This window comes from Euprymna scolopes, chromosome 27 (genome assembly GCF_053919585.1).
Source record: "Euprymna scolopes isolate OS-2025 chromosome 27, ASM5391958v1, whole genome shotgun sequence".
NCBI lineage: Eukaryota > Metazoa > Mollusca > Cephalopoda > Sepiida > Sepiolidae > Euprymna > Euprymna scolopes.
In genome coordinates this window covers 41,738,617-41,759,512 of record NC_136508.1, presented here as the reverse complement: position 1 = coordinate 41,759,512, position 20,896 = coordinate 41,738,617, and positions in this window count along the sequence as shown.

The window sequence follows — 20,896 nt, the reverse complement described above, 5'->3', positions numbered from 1 at the left end:
TATCATTTCATGGAGCATTTTATGTATGTATATGTAATGATATCATTTCATGGAGCATTTTATGTATGTGTATGTAATGATATCATTTCATGGATGCATTTTATGCATGTGTATGCAATGATATAATTTCATGGATGCATTTTAATTATCTGTATGTAAAGGTATACTTTCATGGATGCATTTTATGTATGTGTATGCAATGATATCATTTCATGGAGGCCTTTTATAGATGTGAATGCAATGATATCATTTCATGGAAGCATTTTATATATGTGTATGTAATGATATCATTTCATGGATGCATTTTATGTATGTGTATGTAATGATATCATTTCATGGATGCATTTTATGTATGTGTATGTAATGATATCATTTCCTGGATACAATTTATGTATGTGTATGTAATGATATCATTTAATGGGTGCATTTTATATATGTGTATGTAATGATATCATTTCATGGATGAATTTTATGTATGTGTATGTAATTATATCATTTCATGGATGCATTTTATGTATATGTATGCAATGATATCATTTCATGGATGCATTATATGTATGTGTCTGTAATGATATCATTTAATAGATTCATTTTATGTATGTGTATGTAATGATATCATTTCATGGATGCATTTTATGTATATGTATGCAATGATATCATTTCATGGATGCATTTTATGTATATGTATGTAATGATATCACATACATAAAATGCATCCATTAAATGATATCATTGCATTGACATACATAAGATGCATGCATGAAATGATATCATTACATACACATACATAAAATGCTCCATGAAATGATATGTGTATGTAATGATATAATTTCATGGAGCGTTTTATATATGTGTATGTAATGATATCATTTCATGGATGAATTTTATGCATGTGTATGCAATGATATCATTTCCTGGATGCATTTTATATATGTGTATGTATTGTTATCATTTCATGGATGCATTTTATGTATGTGAATGCAATGATATCATTTCATGGATGCATTTTATGTATGTGAATGCAATGATACAATTTCATGGATGCATTTTATGTATGTGTATGTAATGCTATCATTTCATGGATGCATTTTATGTATATGTATGTAATGATATCATTTCATGGATGCATTTTATGTATGTGTATGTAATGATATCATTTCATGGATGCATTTTATGTATGTGTATGTAATGATATCATTTCATGGAGCATTTTATGTATGTGTATGTAATGATATCATTTCATGGAGCATTTTATGTATGTGTATGTAATGATATCATTTCATGGATGCATTTTATGCATGTGTATGCAATGATATAATTTCATGGATGCATTTTAATTATGTGTATGTAAAGGTATACTTTCATGGATGCATTTTATGTATGTGTATGCAATGATATCATTTCATGTAGGCCTTTTATGTATGTGAATGCAATGATATCATTTCCTGGAAGCATTTTATATATGTGTATGTAATGATATCATTTCCTGGATGCATTTTATGTATGTGTATGCAATGATATCATTTCATGGATGCATTTTATGTATGTGTATGTAATGATATAATTTTATGGAGCCATTTTATGTATGTGTATGCAATGATATCATTTCATGGATGCATTTTATGTGTGTGTATGTTATGCTATCATTTCATGGATGCATTTTATGTATGTGTATGTAATGATATCATTTCCTGGATGCATTTTATGACTGTGTATGTAATTATATCATTTCATAGATGAATTTTATGTATGTGTATGCAATGATATCATTTCATGGATGCATTTTATGCATGTGTATTTAATGATATCATTTCATTGATGCATTTTATGTATGTGTATGTAATGATATCATTTCATGGATGCATTTTATGTATTTGTATGTAATGATATCATTTCATGAATGCATTTTATGTATGTGTATGTAGTGATATCATTTCATGGATGCATTTTATGTATGTGTATGTAATGATATCATTTCATGGATGCATTTTATGTATGTGTATGTAATGATATAATTTCATTAATGCATTTTATGTATGTGTATGTAATGATATCATTTCATGGATGCATTTTATATATGTGTATGTAATGATATCATTTCATGGATGCATTTTATGTATGTGTATGCAATGATATCATTTCATGGATGCATTTTATGTATGTGTATGTAATGATATCATTTCATGGATGCATTTTATGCATGTGTATGTAATGATTTCATTTCATGGATGCATTTTATGTATGTGTATGTAATGATATCATTTCATGGATGTCTTTTTGTGGCACTATTTCCTTGTGCCACTGTGTCTAACACACTCTGCAGCATGGACGGGTGGTAAATTGTCCATGAGCGTAGAGATACAAAGAAACCCCTTCCCATAATCCCCTTGCTATCTTTCTGTCTCTTTTCCTGCACGACCACCATGATGTGAGGACGCATAGTCTGTCTCTCCGTAAATGAGGGGGGGCCACCCCCTCCCTCAACACTATTTAGGGTAGGTTAGTTAGCTTTGAAAAGCCTATTGTAAAAATTAACTGTAAATTGTTTTTTTTTTGTAATATATATTGTATCTCTAATGTAAAATAAAATAGTTAGTTATACCTTTGTATATTACAATTGTGTCGCGTGTCGTTTTTCTTGTGTCTGCCATGAATTCCTTCATAAATGTCTTAAGTCGAAAGGTGGCCCTGAGGACAAAGAGATGAAGATTCCCACCAGAATGCCACCAGGGTGAAGAGATCATCTTGAGAAAGGAAAGGAGCCACACCCAGAACCAACATCTCAGGTATTATTTTCTTCTTACTACACAAACCCTAATGACTGGCCCATCTTCATATCTTCCCGAGACCGCTTTAAGACATTTACTATAACACGTCTGTCGGTCACACCTCGGTGGCCGGCTGATTGTGGTATATTTTATGTATGTGTATGTACATATATAATTTCATGGATGCCTTTTATGCATGTGTATGTAATGATATTTAATGGATGCATTTCATGTATGTGTATGCAATGATATCATTTCATGGATGCATTTTATGTATATGTATGTAATGATATCACATACATAAAATGCATCCATGAAATGATATCATTGCATTGACATACATAACATGCATCCATGAAATGATATCATTACATACACATACATAAAATGCTCCATGAAATGATATGTGTATGTAATGATATCATTTCATGAAGCATTTTATGTATGTGTATGTAATGATATCATTGCATGGATGAATTTTATGCATGTGTATGCAATGATATCATTTAATAGATGAATTTTATATATGTGTATGTAATGTTATCATTTCATGGATGCATTTTATGTATGTGTATGTAATTATATCATTTCATGGATGCATTTTATGTATATGTATGTAATGATATCACATACATAAAATGCATCCATGAAATGATATCATTGCATTGACATACATAAAATGCATGCATGAAATGATATCATTACATACACATACATAAAATGCTCCATGAAATGATATGTGTATGTAATGATATAATTTCATGGAGCATTTTATGTATGTGTATGTAATGATATCATTTCATGGATGAATTTTATGCATGTGTATGCAATGATATCATTTCATGGATGAATTTTATGTATGTGTATGTAATTATATCATTTCATGGATGCATTTTATGTATGTGTATGCAATGATATCATTTCATGGATGCATTTTATGTATGTGAATGCAATGATACCATTTCATGGATGCATTTTATGTATGTGTATGTAATGCTATCATTTCATGGATGCATTTTATGTATATGTATGTAATGATATCATTTCATGGATGCATTTTATGTATGTGTATGTAATGATATCATTTCCTGGATGCATTTTATGTATGTGTATGTAATGATATCATTTCATGGATGCATTTTATGTATGTGTATGCAATTATATCATTTAATGGATGCATTTTATGTATGTGAATGCAATGATATCATTTCATGGATGCATTTTGTGTATGTGTATGCAATGATATCATTTCATGGATGCATTTTATGCATGTGTATGTAATGATATCATTTCATGGATGCATTTTATGTATGTGTATGTAATGATATCATTTCATGGATGCATTTTATGTATGTGTATGTAATGATATCATTTAATGGAGCATTTTATGTATGTGTATGTAATGATATCATTTCATGGAGCATTTTATGTATGTGTATGTAATGATATCATTTCATGGAGCATTTTATGTATGTGTATGTAATGATATAATTTCATGGAAGCATTTTAATTATGTGTATGTAAAGGTATACTTTCATGGATGCATTTTATGTATGTATATTCAATGATATCATTTCATGAAGGCCTTTTATGTATGTGAATGCAATGATATCATTTCATGGAAGCATTTTATATATGTGTATGTAATGATATCATTTCATGGATGCATTTTATGTATGTGTATGCAATGATATCATTTCATGGATGCTTTTTATGTATGTGTATGTAATGATATCATTTTATGGAGGCATTTTATGTATGTGTATGCAATGATATCATTTCATGGATGCATTTTATGTATGTGTATGTTATGCTATCATTTCATGGATGCATTTTTTGTATGTGTATGTAATGATATTATTTCCTGGATGCATTTTATGAATGTGTATGTAATGATATCATTTAATAGATGAATTTTATGTATGTGTATGCAATGATATCATTTCATGGATGAATTTTATGTATGTGTATTTAATGATATCATTTCATTGATGCATTTTATGTATGTGTATGTAATGATATCATTTCATGGATGCATTTTATGTATGTGTATGTAATGATATCATTTAATGAATGCATTTTGTGTATGTGTATGTAGTGATATCATTTAATGGATGCATTTTATGTATGTGTATGTAATGATATCATTTCATGGATGCATTTTATGTATGTGTATGTAATGATATAATTTCATTAATGCATTTTATGTATATGTATGTAATAATATCATTTCATGGATGCATTTTATATATCTGTATGTAATGATATCATGTCATGGATGCATTTTATGTATGTGTATGCAATGATATCATTTCATTGATGCATTTTATGTATGTGTATGTAATGATATCATTTCATGGATGCATTTTATGCATGTGTATGTAATGATATCATTTCATGGATGCATTTTATGTATGTGTATGTAATGATATCATTTCATGGATGCATTTTATGTATGTGTATGTAGTGATATCATTTCATGGATGCATTTTATGTATGTGTATGCAATGATATCATTTCATGGATGCCTTTTATGGATGTGTATGTAATGATATCCTTTCATGGATGTCTTTTATGTATGTGTATGTACATATATCATTTCATTGATGCATTTTATGCACGTGTATGTAATGATATTTCATGGATGCATTTTATGTATGTGTATGCAATGATATCATTTCATGGATGCATTTTATGTATATGTATGTAATGATATCACATACATAAAATGCATTCATGAAATGATATCATTCCATTGACATACATAAAATGCATCCATGAAATGATATCATTACATACACATACATAAAATGCTCCATGAAATGATATGTGTATGTAATGATATCATTTCATGGAGCATTTTATGTATGTGTATGTAATGATATCATTTCATGGATGAATTTTATGCATGTGTATGCAATGATATCATTTCATAGATGCATTTTATATATGTGTATGTAATGTTTTCATTTCATGGATGCATTTTATGTATGTGTATGTAATTATATCATTTCATGGATGCATTTTATGTATGTGTATGCAATTATATCATTTCATGGATGCATTTTATGTATGTGAATGCAATGATATCATTTCATGGATGCATTTTATGTATGTGTATGCAATGATATCATTTCATGGATGCATTTTATGCATGTGTATGTAATGATATCATTTCATGGATGCATTTTATGTATGTGTATGTAATGATATCATTTCATGGATGCATTTTATGTATGTGTATGTAATGATATCCTTTCATGGAGCATTTTATGTATGTGTATGTAATGATATAATTCCATGGAGCATTTTATGTATGTGTATGTAATGATATCATTTCATGGAGCATTTTATGTATGTGTATGTAATGATATCATTTCATGGATCCATTTCATGCATGTGTATGCAATGATATAATTTCATTAGTGCATTTTAATTATGTGTATGTAAAGGTATACTTTCATGGATGCATTTTATGTATGTGTATGCAATGATATCATTTCATGGAGGCGTTTTATGTATGTGAATGCAATGATATCATTTCATGGATGCATTTTATATATGTGTATGTAATGATATCATTTCCTGGATGCATTTTATGTATGTGTATGCAATGATTTTTTTTTTTTTTTACACAGTGATCACCCCTTTTCAAGGCCCGGAAGCCACTCAGGGATAAGGGTTATTGTAAGTACATCACGTTAGTGAGGAGATTTTATGAAGTGTTTAATTAGGGGGGGGCGGTTCATTAGGACTTTGTAAACATTAGACTTGAAGACGTCCAAGTTGTAGTCCGGAGGGAAGCAGGCAGACGGAACAGAGTTCCACAGGTGTGCAGTTCTAAGAAAGAAGCTTTGCTCATGAAATCCGCGTTTTGATTTAGGCACAGATATAGAGTGGGGGAAATTTTTCACAGTGGATTCAGCAAGACGGGTGTTTTTCGTGAAAGATTGGCGAGGGGGGACCAGGGATTGGAGTTCAGACGAGCACCTGCCATGAAAATAACGATAAAACAAGGATAGGCTCGCAACGTCTCTTCTGTGGGAGAGGGGTTGCAGGGTAGAGAAAAGGGCATCCCCCACTAAACCACGAAGTCTATTTTGTACTCTGTCAAGGCATGATAGGCTGTTTTTGGAAGCTCCAGCCCGGATATGGCAACAGTATTCCATCCTTGGCCGTACTTTTCATGGATGCATTTTATGTATGTGTATGTAATGATATCATTTTATGGAGGCATTTTATGTATGTGTATGCAATGATATCATTTCATGGATGCCTTTTATGTATGTGTATATTATGCTATCATTTGCTGGATGCATTTTATGTATGTGTATGTAATGATATCATTTCCTGGATGCATTTTATGAATGTGTATGTAATGATATCATTTCATAGATGCATTTTATGTATGTGTATGCAATGATATCATTACATGGATGCATTTTATGTAGGTGTATTTAATGATATCATTTCATTGATGCATTTTATGTATGTGTATGTAATGATATCATTTCATGGATGCATTTTATGTATGTGTATGTAATGATATCATTTCATGAATGGATTTTATGTATGTGTATGTAGTGATATCATTTAATGGATGCATTTTATGTATGTGTATGTAATGATATAATTTCATGGATGCATTTTATGTATGTGTATGTAATGATATAATTTCATTAATGCATTTTATGTATGTGTATGTAATGATATCATTTAATGGATGCATTTTATATATGTGTATGTAATGATATCATTTCATGGATGCATTTTATGTATGTGTATGCAATGATATCATTTCATGGATGCATTTTATGTATGTGTACGTAATGATATCATTTCAGGGATGCATTTTATGCCTGTGTATGTAATGATATCATTTCATGGATGCATTTTATGTATGTGTATGTAATGATATCATTTCATTGATGCATTTTATGTATGTGTATGTAGTGATATCATTTCATGGATGCATTTTATGTATGTGTATGCAATGATATCATTTCATGGATGCATTTTATGTATGTGTATGTAATGATATCATTTCATGGATGCATTTTATGTATGTGTATGTAAATATATCATTTGATGGATGCATTTTATGCATGTGTATGTAATGATATTTCATGGATGCATTTTATGTATGTGTATGCAATGATATCATTTCATGGATGCATTTTATGTATATGTATGTAATGATATCACATACATAAAATGCATCCATGAAATGATATCATTCCATTGACATACATAAAATGCATCCATGAAATGATATCATTGCATACACATACATAAAATGCTCCCTGAAATGATATCTGTATGTAATGATATCATTTCATGGAGCATTTTATGTATGTGTATGTAATGATATAATTTCATGGATGAATTTTATGCATGTGTATGCAATGATATCATTTCATGGATGCATTTTATGTATTTGTATGTAATGCTATCATTTCATGGATGCATTTTATGTATGTGTATGTAATGATATCATTTCATGGATGCATTTTATGTATGTGTATGTAATGATATCATTTTATGATGCATTTTATGTATGTGTATGCACTGATATCATTTCATGGATGCATTTTATGTATGTGTATGTAATGATATCATTTCATGGATGCATTTTATGTATGTGTATGTAATGATATCATTTCATGAGTGCATTTTATGAATGTGTATGCAATTATATTATTTCATGGATGCATTTTATGTATGTGAATGCAATGATATCATTTCATGGATGCATTTATAGCATGTGTATGTAATGATATCATTTCATGGAGCATTTTATGTATGTGTATGTAATGATATCATTTCATGGAGCATTTTATGTATGTGTATGTAATGATATCATTCCGTGGATGAATTTTATGCATGTGTATGCAATGATATCATTTCATGGATGCATTTTATATATGTGTATGTAATGGTATACTTTCATGGATGCGTTTTATGTATGTGTATGCAATGATATCATTTCATGGATTCATTTTATATGTGTATAATGCTATCATTTCATGGAAGCATTTTATATATGTGTATGTAATAATATCATTTCAGTGATGCATTTTATGTATGTGTATGCAATGATATCATTTCATGGATGATTTTATGTATGTGTATGTAATGATTTCATTTCATGGAGGCATTTTATGTATGTGTATGCAATGATATCATTTCATGGATGCATTTTATGTATGTGTATGTAATGCTATCATTTCATGGATGCATTTTATGTATGTGTATGTAATGATATCATTTCCTGGATGAATTTTATGAATGTGTATGGTATGATATCATTTCATGGATGCATTTTATGTATGTGTATGCAATGATATGATTTCATGGATGCATTTTATGTATGTGTATTTAATAATATCATTTCATTGATGAATTTTATGTATGTGTATGTAATGATATCATTTCATGGATGCATTTTATGTATGTGTATGTAATGATATCATTTCATGAATGAATTTTATGTATGTGTATGTAGTCATATCATTTCATGGATGCATTTTATGTATGTGTATGTAATGATATCATTTTATGGATGCATTTTATGTATGTGTATGTAATGATATCATTTCATTAATGCATTTTATGTATGTGTATGTAATGATATCATTTCATGGATGCATTTTATATATCTGTATGTAATGATATCATTTCGTGGATGCATTTTATGTATGTGTATGCAATATCATTTCATGGATGCATTTCATGTATGTGTATGTAATGATATCATTTGATGTATGCATTTTATGCATGTGTATGTAATGATATAATTTCATGGATTCATTTTATGTATGTGTATGTAATGATATCATTTCATGGATGCATTTTATGTATGTGTATGTAGTGATATCATTTCATGGATGCATTTTATGTATGTTTATGCAATGATATCATTTCATGGATGCATTTTATGCATGTGTATGTAATGATATCATTTCATGGATGTATTTTATGTATGTGTATGTAAATATATCATTTCATGGATTCATTTTATGCATGTGTATGTAATGATATTTCATGGATGCATTTTATGTATGTGTATGTAATGATACATAAAATGCATCCATGAAATACCATTACATACATGAAATGCATCCATGAAATGATATAATTACATACACATCCATGAAATGATATCATTACATACACATACATGAAATGCATCCATGAAATGATATCATTACATAACCATACATAAAATGCATCCATGAAATGATATCATCGCATTGACATACATAAAATGCATCCATGAAATGATATCATTACATACACATACATAAAATGCTCCATGAAATTATATGTGTATGTAATGATATCATTTCATGGAGCATTTTATGTATGTGTATGTAATAATATCATTTCATGGATGAATTTTATGCATGTGTATGCAATGATATCATTTCATGGATGCATTTTATATATGTGTATGTAATGATATCATTTCATGGATGCATATTATGTATGTGTATGCAATGATAAAATTTCCTGGATGCATTTTATGTATGTGAATGCAATGATATCATTTTATTGATGCATTTTATGTATGTGTATGTAATACTATCATTTCATGGATGCATTTCATGTATGTGTATATTGTGATATCATTTCATGGATGCATTCATTGTATGTGTATGTAATGATATCATTTCATGAATGCATTTTATGTATGTGTATGTAATGATATAATTTCCTGGATGCATTTCATGTATGTGTATGTAATGATATCATTTAATGGATGCATTTTGTGTATGTGTATGTAATGATATCATTTCCTGGATACATTTCATGTATGTGTATGTAATGATATCATTTCCTTGATGTATTTCATGCATGTGTATGTAATGATATCATTTCATAGATGCATTTTATGTATGTGTATATAATGCTATCATTTCCTGGATGCATTTTATGTATGTGTATGTTATGCTATCATTTCATGAGTTCATTTTATGTAGGTGTAGGTAATGATATCATTTCATGGATGCATTTTTTGTATTTGTATGTAATGATATCATTTAATGGATGCATTTTATGTATGTGTATCTAATGATATCATTTCATGGATGCATTTTATGTATGTGTATGTAATGATATCATTTCATGGATGCATTTTATGTATGTGTATGTAATGATATCATTTCATGGATGCATTTTATGTATGTGTATGCAATGATATCATTTCATGGATGCATTTTACGTATGTGTATGTAATGCTATCATTTCATTGATGCATTTTATGTATGTGTATGTAATGATATCATTTCATGGATGCATTTTATATATGTATATGTAATGATATCGTTTCATTGATGAATTTTATGTATGTGTATGTAATGATATCATTTCATTGATGACTTTTATGTATGTGTATGTAATGATATCATTTCATTGATACATTTTATATATGTGTATGTAATGATATCATTTCATGGATGCATTTTATGTATGTGTATGTAATGATATCATTTCCTGGATGCATTTTATGAATGTGTATGCAATGATATTATTTCATAGACACATTTTATGTATGTTTATGCAATGATATCATTTCATGGATGCTTTTTATGTATGTGTGTTTAATGATATCATTTCATGGATGCCTTTTATGTATGTGTATGTAATGATATCATTTCATGGATGCATTTTATGTATGTGTATGTGATGATATCATTTCATGAATGCATTTTATGTATGGGTATGTAGTGATATCATTTCATGGATGCATTTTATGTATGTGTATGTAATGATATCATTTCATGGATGCATTTAATGTATGTGTATGTAATGATATCATTTCAGTAATGCATTGTATGTATGTGTATGTAATGATATCATTTCATGGATGCATTTTATATATGTGTATGTAATGATATAATTTCATGGATGCATTTTATGTATGTGTATGCAACGATATCATTTCATGGATGCATTTTATGTATGTGTATGTAATGATATCATTTCATGGATGCATTTTATGTATGTGTATGTAAGGATATCATTTCATGGATGCATTTTATGTATGAGTATGCAATGATATCATTTCATGGATGCATTTTATGCATGTGTATGTAATGATAACATTTCATGGATGCATTTTATGTATGTGTATGTAATGCTATCATTTCATGGATGCATTTTATGCAGGTGTATGTAATGATATTTCATGGATGCATTTTATGTAGGTGTATGTAATTATACATAAAATGCATCCATGAAATATCATTACATACATGAAATGCATTCATGGAATGATATCATTACATACAACTCCATTAAATGATATCATTCCATACACATACATGACATGCATCCAGGAAATGATATCATTACATACACATACATAAAATGCATCCATGAAATTATATCATTCCATTGACGTACATAAAATGCATCCAAGAAATGATATCATTACCTACACATACATAAAATGCTCCATGAAATGATATGTGTATTTAATGATATCATTTCATGGAGCATTTTATGTATGTGTATGTAATGATATCATTTTATGGATGAATTTTATGCATGTGTATTCAATGATATGATTTCATGTATGCATTTTATATATGTGTATGTAATGTTATCATTGCATGGATGCATTTTATGTATGTGTATGCAATGATATCATTTCAGGGTGCATTTTATGTATGTGCATACAATGATATCATTACATGGATGCATTTTATGTATGTGTATGTAATGCTATCATTTCATGGATGCATTTTATGTATGTGTATGTAATGATATAATTTCATGGGTGCATTTTATGTATGTGTATGTAATGATATCATTTCATGGATGCATTTTATGTATGTGTATGTAATGCTATCATTTCAGTGATGCATTTTATGTATGTGTATGCAATGATATCATTTCATGGATGCATTTTATGTATGTGTATGTAATGATATCATTTCATGGATGCATTTTATGTATGTGTATGTAATGATATCATTTCATGGATGCATTTTATGTATGTGTATGTTATGATATCATTTCATGGATGCAGTTTATGTATGTGTATGTAATGTTATTATTTCATGGATGCATTTTATGTATGTGTATGCAATGATATCATTTCATGGATACATTTTGTGTATGTGTATGTAATGATATCATTTCATTGATGCATTTTATGTATGTGTATGTAATTATATCATTTCATGGATGCATTTTATATATGTGTATGTAATGATATCATTTCATGGATGCATTTGGTATATGTGTATGTAATGATATCATTTAATTGATGCATTTTATATATGTGTATGTAATTGTATCATTTCATGGATGCATTTTATCTATGTGTATGTAATGATGTCATTTAATTGATATCTTTTATGTATGTGTATGTAATGCTATCATTTCAGTGATGAATTTTATGTATGTGTATGCAATGATATCATTTCATGGATGCATTTTTTGTATGTGTATGTAATGATATCATTTCATGGATGCATTTAATGTATGTGTATGTAGTGATATCATTTCATGGATGCCTTACATGTATGTGTATGTAATGATATCATTTGATTGATGCATTTTATGTATGTGTATGTAATGATATCATTTCATGATGCATTTTATATATGTGTATGTAATGATATCATTACATTGATGCATTTTTTGAATGTGAATGCAATGATATCATTTCATTGATGCATTTTATGTATGTGAATGCAATGATATAATTTCATGGATGCATTTTATGTATGTGTATGCAATGATATCATTTCATGGATGCATTTCATGTAGGTGTATGCAATGATATCATTTCATTGATGCATTTATGTATGTGTATGCAATGATATCATTTCATGGATGCCTTTTATGTATGTGTATGTAATGATATCATTACATTGATGCATTTTATGTATGTGTATGCAATTATATCATTTCATGGATGCCTTTTGAGTATGTGTATGTAATGATATCATTTCATTGATGCATTTTATGTATGTGTATGCAATGATATCATTTCATGGATGTATTTTATGCACGTATGTAATGCTATCATTTCATTGATGCATTTTTTGTATGTGTATGTAATGATATCATTTCATGGATGCATTTTATGTATGTGTATGTAATGATATCATTTCATTGATGCATTTTATGTATGTGTCTGTAATGGTATCATTTCATGGATGCATTTTATGTATGTGTATGTAATGATATCATTTCATTGATGCCTTTTATGTATGTGTATGTAATGATATCATTTCATTGATGCATTTTATGTATGTGTATGTAATGATATCATTTCATGGATGCATTTTATGTATGTGTATGTAATGATATCATTTCAGGGATGCATTTAATGTATGTGTATGTAATGATATCATTTCAGTAATGCATTGTATGTATGTGTATGTAATGATATCATTTCATGGATGCATTTTATATATGTGTATGTAATGATATCATTTCATGGATGCATTTTATGTATGTGTATGCAACGATATCATTTAATGGATGCATTTTATGTATGTGTATGTAATGATATCATTTCATGGATGCATTTTATGTATGTGTATGTAAGGATATCATTTCATGGATGCATTTTATGTATGAGTATGCAATGATATCATTTCATGGATGCATTTTATGCATGTGTATGTAATGATAACATTTCATGGATGCATTTTATGTATGTGTATGTAATGCTATCATTTCATGGATGCATTTTATGCATGTGTATGTAATGATATTTCATGGATGCATTTTATGTAGGTGTATGTAATTATACATAAAATGCATCCATTAAATATCATTACATACATGAAATGCATTCATGAAATGATATCATTACATACAGCTCCATTAAATGATATCATTCCATACACATACATGACATGCATCCAGGAAATGATATCATTACATACACATACATAAAATGCATCCATGAAATTATATCATTCCATTGACGTACATAAAATGCATCCATGAAATGATATCATTACCTACACATACATAAAATGCTCCATGAAATGATATGTGTATGTAATGATATCATTTCATTGAGCATTTTATGTATGTGTATGTAATGATATCATTTTATGGATGAATTTATTGCATGTGTATTCAATGATATGATTTCATGTATGCATTTTATATATGTGTATGTAATGTTATCATTTCATGGATGCATTTTATGTATGTGTATGCAATGATATCATTTCAGGGATGCATTTTCTGTATGTGCATACAATGATATCATTACATGGATTCATTTTATGTATGTGTATGTAATGCTATCATTTCATGGATGCATTTTATGTATTTGTATGTAATGATATAATTTCATGGGTGCATTTTATGTATGTGTATGTAATGATATCATTTCAGTGATGCAGTTTATGTATGTGTATGCAATGATATCATTTCATGGATGCATTTTATGTATGTGTATGTAATGATATCATTTCATGGATGCATTTTATGTATGTGTATGTAATGATATCATTTCATGGATGCATTTTATATATGTGTATGTTATGATATCATTTCATGGATGCAGTTTATGTATGTGTATGTAATGTTATTATTTCATGGATGCATTTTATGTATGTGTATGCAATGATATCATTTCATGGATACATTTTGTGTATGTGTATGTAATGATATCATTTCATTGATGCATTTTATGTATGTGTATGTAATGATATCGTTTCATTGATGCATTTTATGTATGTGTATGTAATGATATCATTTCATGGATGCATTTTATATATGTGTATGTAATGATATCATTTCATGGATGCATTTGGTATATGTGTATGTAATGATATCATTTCATTGATGCATTTTATATATGTGTATGTAATTATATCATTTCATGGATGCATTTTATCTATGTGTATGTAATGATGTCATTTCATTGATATCTTTTATGTATGTGTATGTAATGCTATCATTTCAGTGATGCATTTTATGTATGTGTATGCAATGATATCATTTAATGGATGCATTTTTTGTATGTGTATGTAATGATATCATTTCATGGATGCATTTAATGTATGTGTATGTAATGATATCATTTCATGGATGCCTTACATGTATGTGTATGTAATGATATCATTTGATTGATGCATTTTATGTATGTGTATGTAATGATATCATTTCATGATGCATTTTATATATGTGTATGTAATGATATCATTACATTGATGCATTTTTTGAATGTGAATGCAATGATATCATTTCATTGATGCATTTTATGTATGTGAATGCAATGATATAATTTCATGGATGCATTTTATGTATGTGTATGCAATGATATAATTTCATGGATGCATTTCATGTAGGTGTATGCAAGTATATCATTTCATTGATGCATTTATGTATGTGTATGCAATGATATCATTTCATGGATGCCTTTTATGTATGTGTATGTAATGATATCATTACATTGATGCATTTTATGTATGTGTATGCAATTATATCATTTCATGGATGCCTTTTGAGTATGTGTATGTAATGATATCATTTCATTGATGCATTTTATGTATGTGTATGCAATGATATCATTTCATGGATGTATTTTATGCACGTATGTAATGATATCATTTCATTGATGCATTTTTTGTATGTGTATGTAATGATATCATTTCCTGGATGCATTTTATGTATGTGTATGTAATGATATCATTTCATTGATGCATTTTATGTATGTGTCTGTAATGATATCATTTCATGGATGCATTTTATGTATGTGTATGTAATGATATCATTTCATTGATGCCTTTTATGTATGTGTATGTAATGATATCATTTCATTGATGCATTTTTTGTATGTGTATGTAATGATATCATTTCATGGATGCATTTTATGTATGTGTATGTAATGATATCATTTCAGGGATGCATTTTATGTATGTGTATGTAATGATATAATTTCATGGATGCATTTTATGTATGTGTATGTAATGATATCATTTAATGGATTCATTTTATGTATCTGTATAATGCTATCATTTCATGGATGCATTTTATGTATGTGTATGTAATTATATCATTTAATGGATGCATTTTATGTATGTGTATGCAATGGTATCATTTCATGGATGCATTTTATGTATGTGTATGTAATGATATCATTTCATTGATGAATTTTGTGTATGTGTATGTAATGATATCATTTCATAGATGCATTTTATGTATGTGAATGCAATGATATCATTTCATGGATGCATTTTATGTATGTGTATGTAATGATATCATTTCATTGATGCATTTTATGTATGTGTATGTAATGATATCATTTCATTTATGCATTTTATGTATGTGTATGTAATGATATCATTTCATGGATGCATTTTATGTATGTGTATGTAATGATATCATTTGATTGATGCCTTTTATGTATGTGTATGCAATGATATCATTTCATTGATGCATTTTATGTATGTGTATGTAATTATATCATTTCATGGATGCATTTTATGTATGTGTATGTAATGATATCATTTCATGGATGCATTTTATGTATGTGTATGTAATGATATCATTTCATGGATGCATTTTATGTATGTGTATGTAATGATATCATTTCATGGATGCATTTTATGTATGTGTATGTAATGATATCATTTCATTGATGCATTTTATGTATGTGTAGGTAATGATATCATTTTATTGATGCATTTTATGTATGTGTATGTAATGATATCATTTCATTGATGCATTCTATGTATGTGTATGTAATGATAACATTTCATGGATGCATTTTATGTATGTGTATGTAATGATATCATTTCATTGATGCATTTTATGTATGTGAATGCAATGATATCATTTCATGGATTCATTTCATGTATGTGTATGTAATGATATCATTTCATGGATTCATTTTAGGTATGTGTGTGTAATGGTATCCTTTCATGGATGCATTTTATGTATGTTTATGCAATGATATCTTTTCATGGATGCATTTTATGTATGTGTATGTAATGATATCATTTCATGGATGCATTTCATGTATGTGTATGTAATGGTATCATTTCATGGATGCATTTTATGTATGTGTATGTAATGATATCATTTCATGGATGCATTTTATGTATGTGTATGCAATGATATCATTTCATGGATTCATTTTAGGTATGTGTGTGTAATGGTATCCTTTCATGGATGCATTTTATGTATATGTATGTAATGATAATATTTCATGGATGCATTTTATGAATGTGTATGTAATAATATCATTTCATGGATGCATTTTTTGTATGTATATGTAATGATATAATTTCATGGAGTCATTTTATGTATGTGTATGTAATGATATCATTTCATGGATGCATTTTATGTATGTGTATGTAAATATATCATTTCATGGATGCATTTTATGTATGTGTATGTAATGATATCATTTCATGGATGCATTTTATGTATGTGTATGTAATGGTATCATTTCATGGATGCATTTTATGTATGTGTATGTAATGATATCATTTCATGGATGCATTTTATGCATGTGTATGTAATGATATCCTTTCATGGAGACATTTTATGTATGTGAATGTAATGATATCATTTCATGGATGCATTTTATGTATGTGTATGCAATGATATCATTTCATGGATGCATTTTATGTATGTGTATATAATGATATCATTTCATGGATGAATTTTATGTATGTGTAGGCAATGGTATCATTTCATGGATGCATTTTATGCATGTGTATGTAATGATGTCATTTCATGGATGCATTGTATGTATGTGTATGTAATGATATCATTTCATGGATGAATTTTTTGTATGTGTATGTAATGATATCATTTCATTGATGCATTTTATGTTTGTGTATGTAATGCTATCATACCATGGAGGCATTTTATGTAGGTGTATGTAATGATATCATTTCATAGATGCATTTTATGTATGTGTATGTAATGATATCTTTTCATTGATGCATTTTAAGTATGTGTATGTAATGCTATCATTTCACGGATGCATTTTGTGTATGTGTATATAGTGATATCATTTCATGGATGCATTTTATGTATGTGTATGTAGTTATATCATTTCATGGATGCATTTTATGTATGTGTATGTAATGATATCATTTCATGGATGCATTTTATGTATGTGTATGTAATGAGATCATTTCATGGATGCATTTTATGTATGTGTATGTCATGATATCATTTCATGGATGCATTTTATGTATGTGTATGTAATGATATCATTTCATGGATGCATTTTATGTATATGTATGTAATGATATAATTTCATGGATGCATTTTTTGTATGTGTATGTAATGATATCATTTCATGGATGCATGTTATGTATGTGTATGAAATGATATGATTTCATAGATGCATTTTATGTACGTGTATGCAATGATATCATTTCATGGATGAATTTTATGCATGTGTATGCAATGATATCATTTCATGGATGCATTTTATATATGTGTATCTAATGTTATCATTTACTGGATGCATTTTATGTATGTGAATGCAATGATATCATTTCGTGGGTGTATTTTATGTATGTGAATGCAATGCTATCATTTCATGGATGCATTTTATGTATGTGTATGTAATGATATCATTTCATGGATGCATTTTATGTATATGTATGCAATGCTATCATTTCATGGGTGCATTTTATGTATGTGAATGCAATGCTATCATTTCATGGATGCATTTTATGCATGTGTATGTAATGATATCATTTCATTGGTGCATTTTATGTATGTGTATGTAATGATATCATTTCATGGATGCATTTTATGTATGTGTATGTAATGATATCATTTCATGGATGCATTTTATGTATGTGTATGTAATGATATCATATCAATTCTGTATTTTATGTATGTGTATGTAATGATATCATTTCATGGATGCATTTTATGTATGTGTATGTAATGATATCATTTCATGGATGCATTTTATGTATGTGTCTGTAATGATATCATTTCATAAATGCATTTTATGTATGTGTATGTAATGATATCATTTCATTGATGCATTTTATGTATGTGTATGTAATGATATCATTTCATGGATTCATTTTATGTATGTGTATGTAATGATATCATTTCATGGATGCATTTTATGTATGTGTATGTAATGATATCATTTCATTAATGCATTTTATGTATATGTGTAATGATATCATTTCATGGATGCATTTTATGTAGGTGTATGTAATGATATAATTTCATGGATGCATTATATGTATGTGTATGTAATGATATCATTTCATAGATGCATTTGATTTATGTGTATGCAATGATATCATTTCATGGATGAATTTTATGCATGTGTATGCAATGATATCATTTCATGGGTGTATTTTATGCATGTGAATGCAATGCTATCATTTCATGGATGCATTTTATGTATGTGTATGTAATGATATCATTTCATGGATGCATTTTATGTATGTGTATGTAATGATATCATTTCATTGATGCATTTTATGTATGTGTATGTAATGATATCATTTCAATTCTGTATTTTATGTATGTGTATGTAATGATATCATTTCATGGATGCATTTTATGTATGTGTATGTAATGATATCATTTCATGGATGCATTTTATGTATGTGTCTGTAATGATATCATTTCATAAATCCCTTTTATGTATGTGTATGTAATGATATCATTTCATTGATGCATTTTATGTATGTGTATGTAATGATATCATTTCATGGATTCCTTTTTGTATGTGTATGTAATGATAATATTTCATGGATGCATTTTATGTATGTGTATGTAATGATATCATTTCATTAATGCATTTTATGTATGTGTGTAATGATATCATTTCATGGATGCATTTTATGTAGGTGTATGTAATGATATAATTTCATGGATGCATTTTATGTATGTGTATGTAATGATATCATTTCATAGAGCATTTTATGTAAATGTATGTAATGATATCATTTCATGGATGAATTTTATGCATGTGTATGCAATGATATAATTTCATGGATGCATTTTATATATGTGTATGTAATGTTATCATTTCATGGATGCATGTTATGTATGTGTATGCAATGATAATTCATGCATGCATTTTATGCATGTGAATGCAATGATATCATTTCATGGGTGTATTTTATGTATGTGAATGCAAT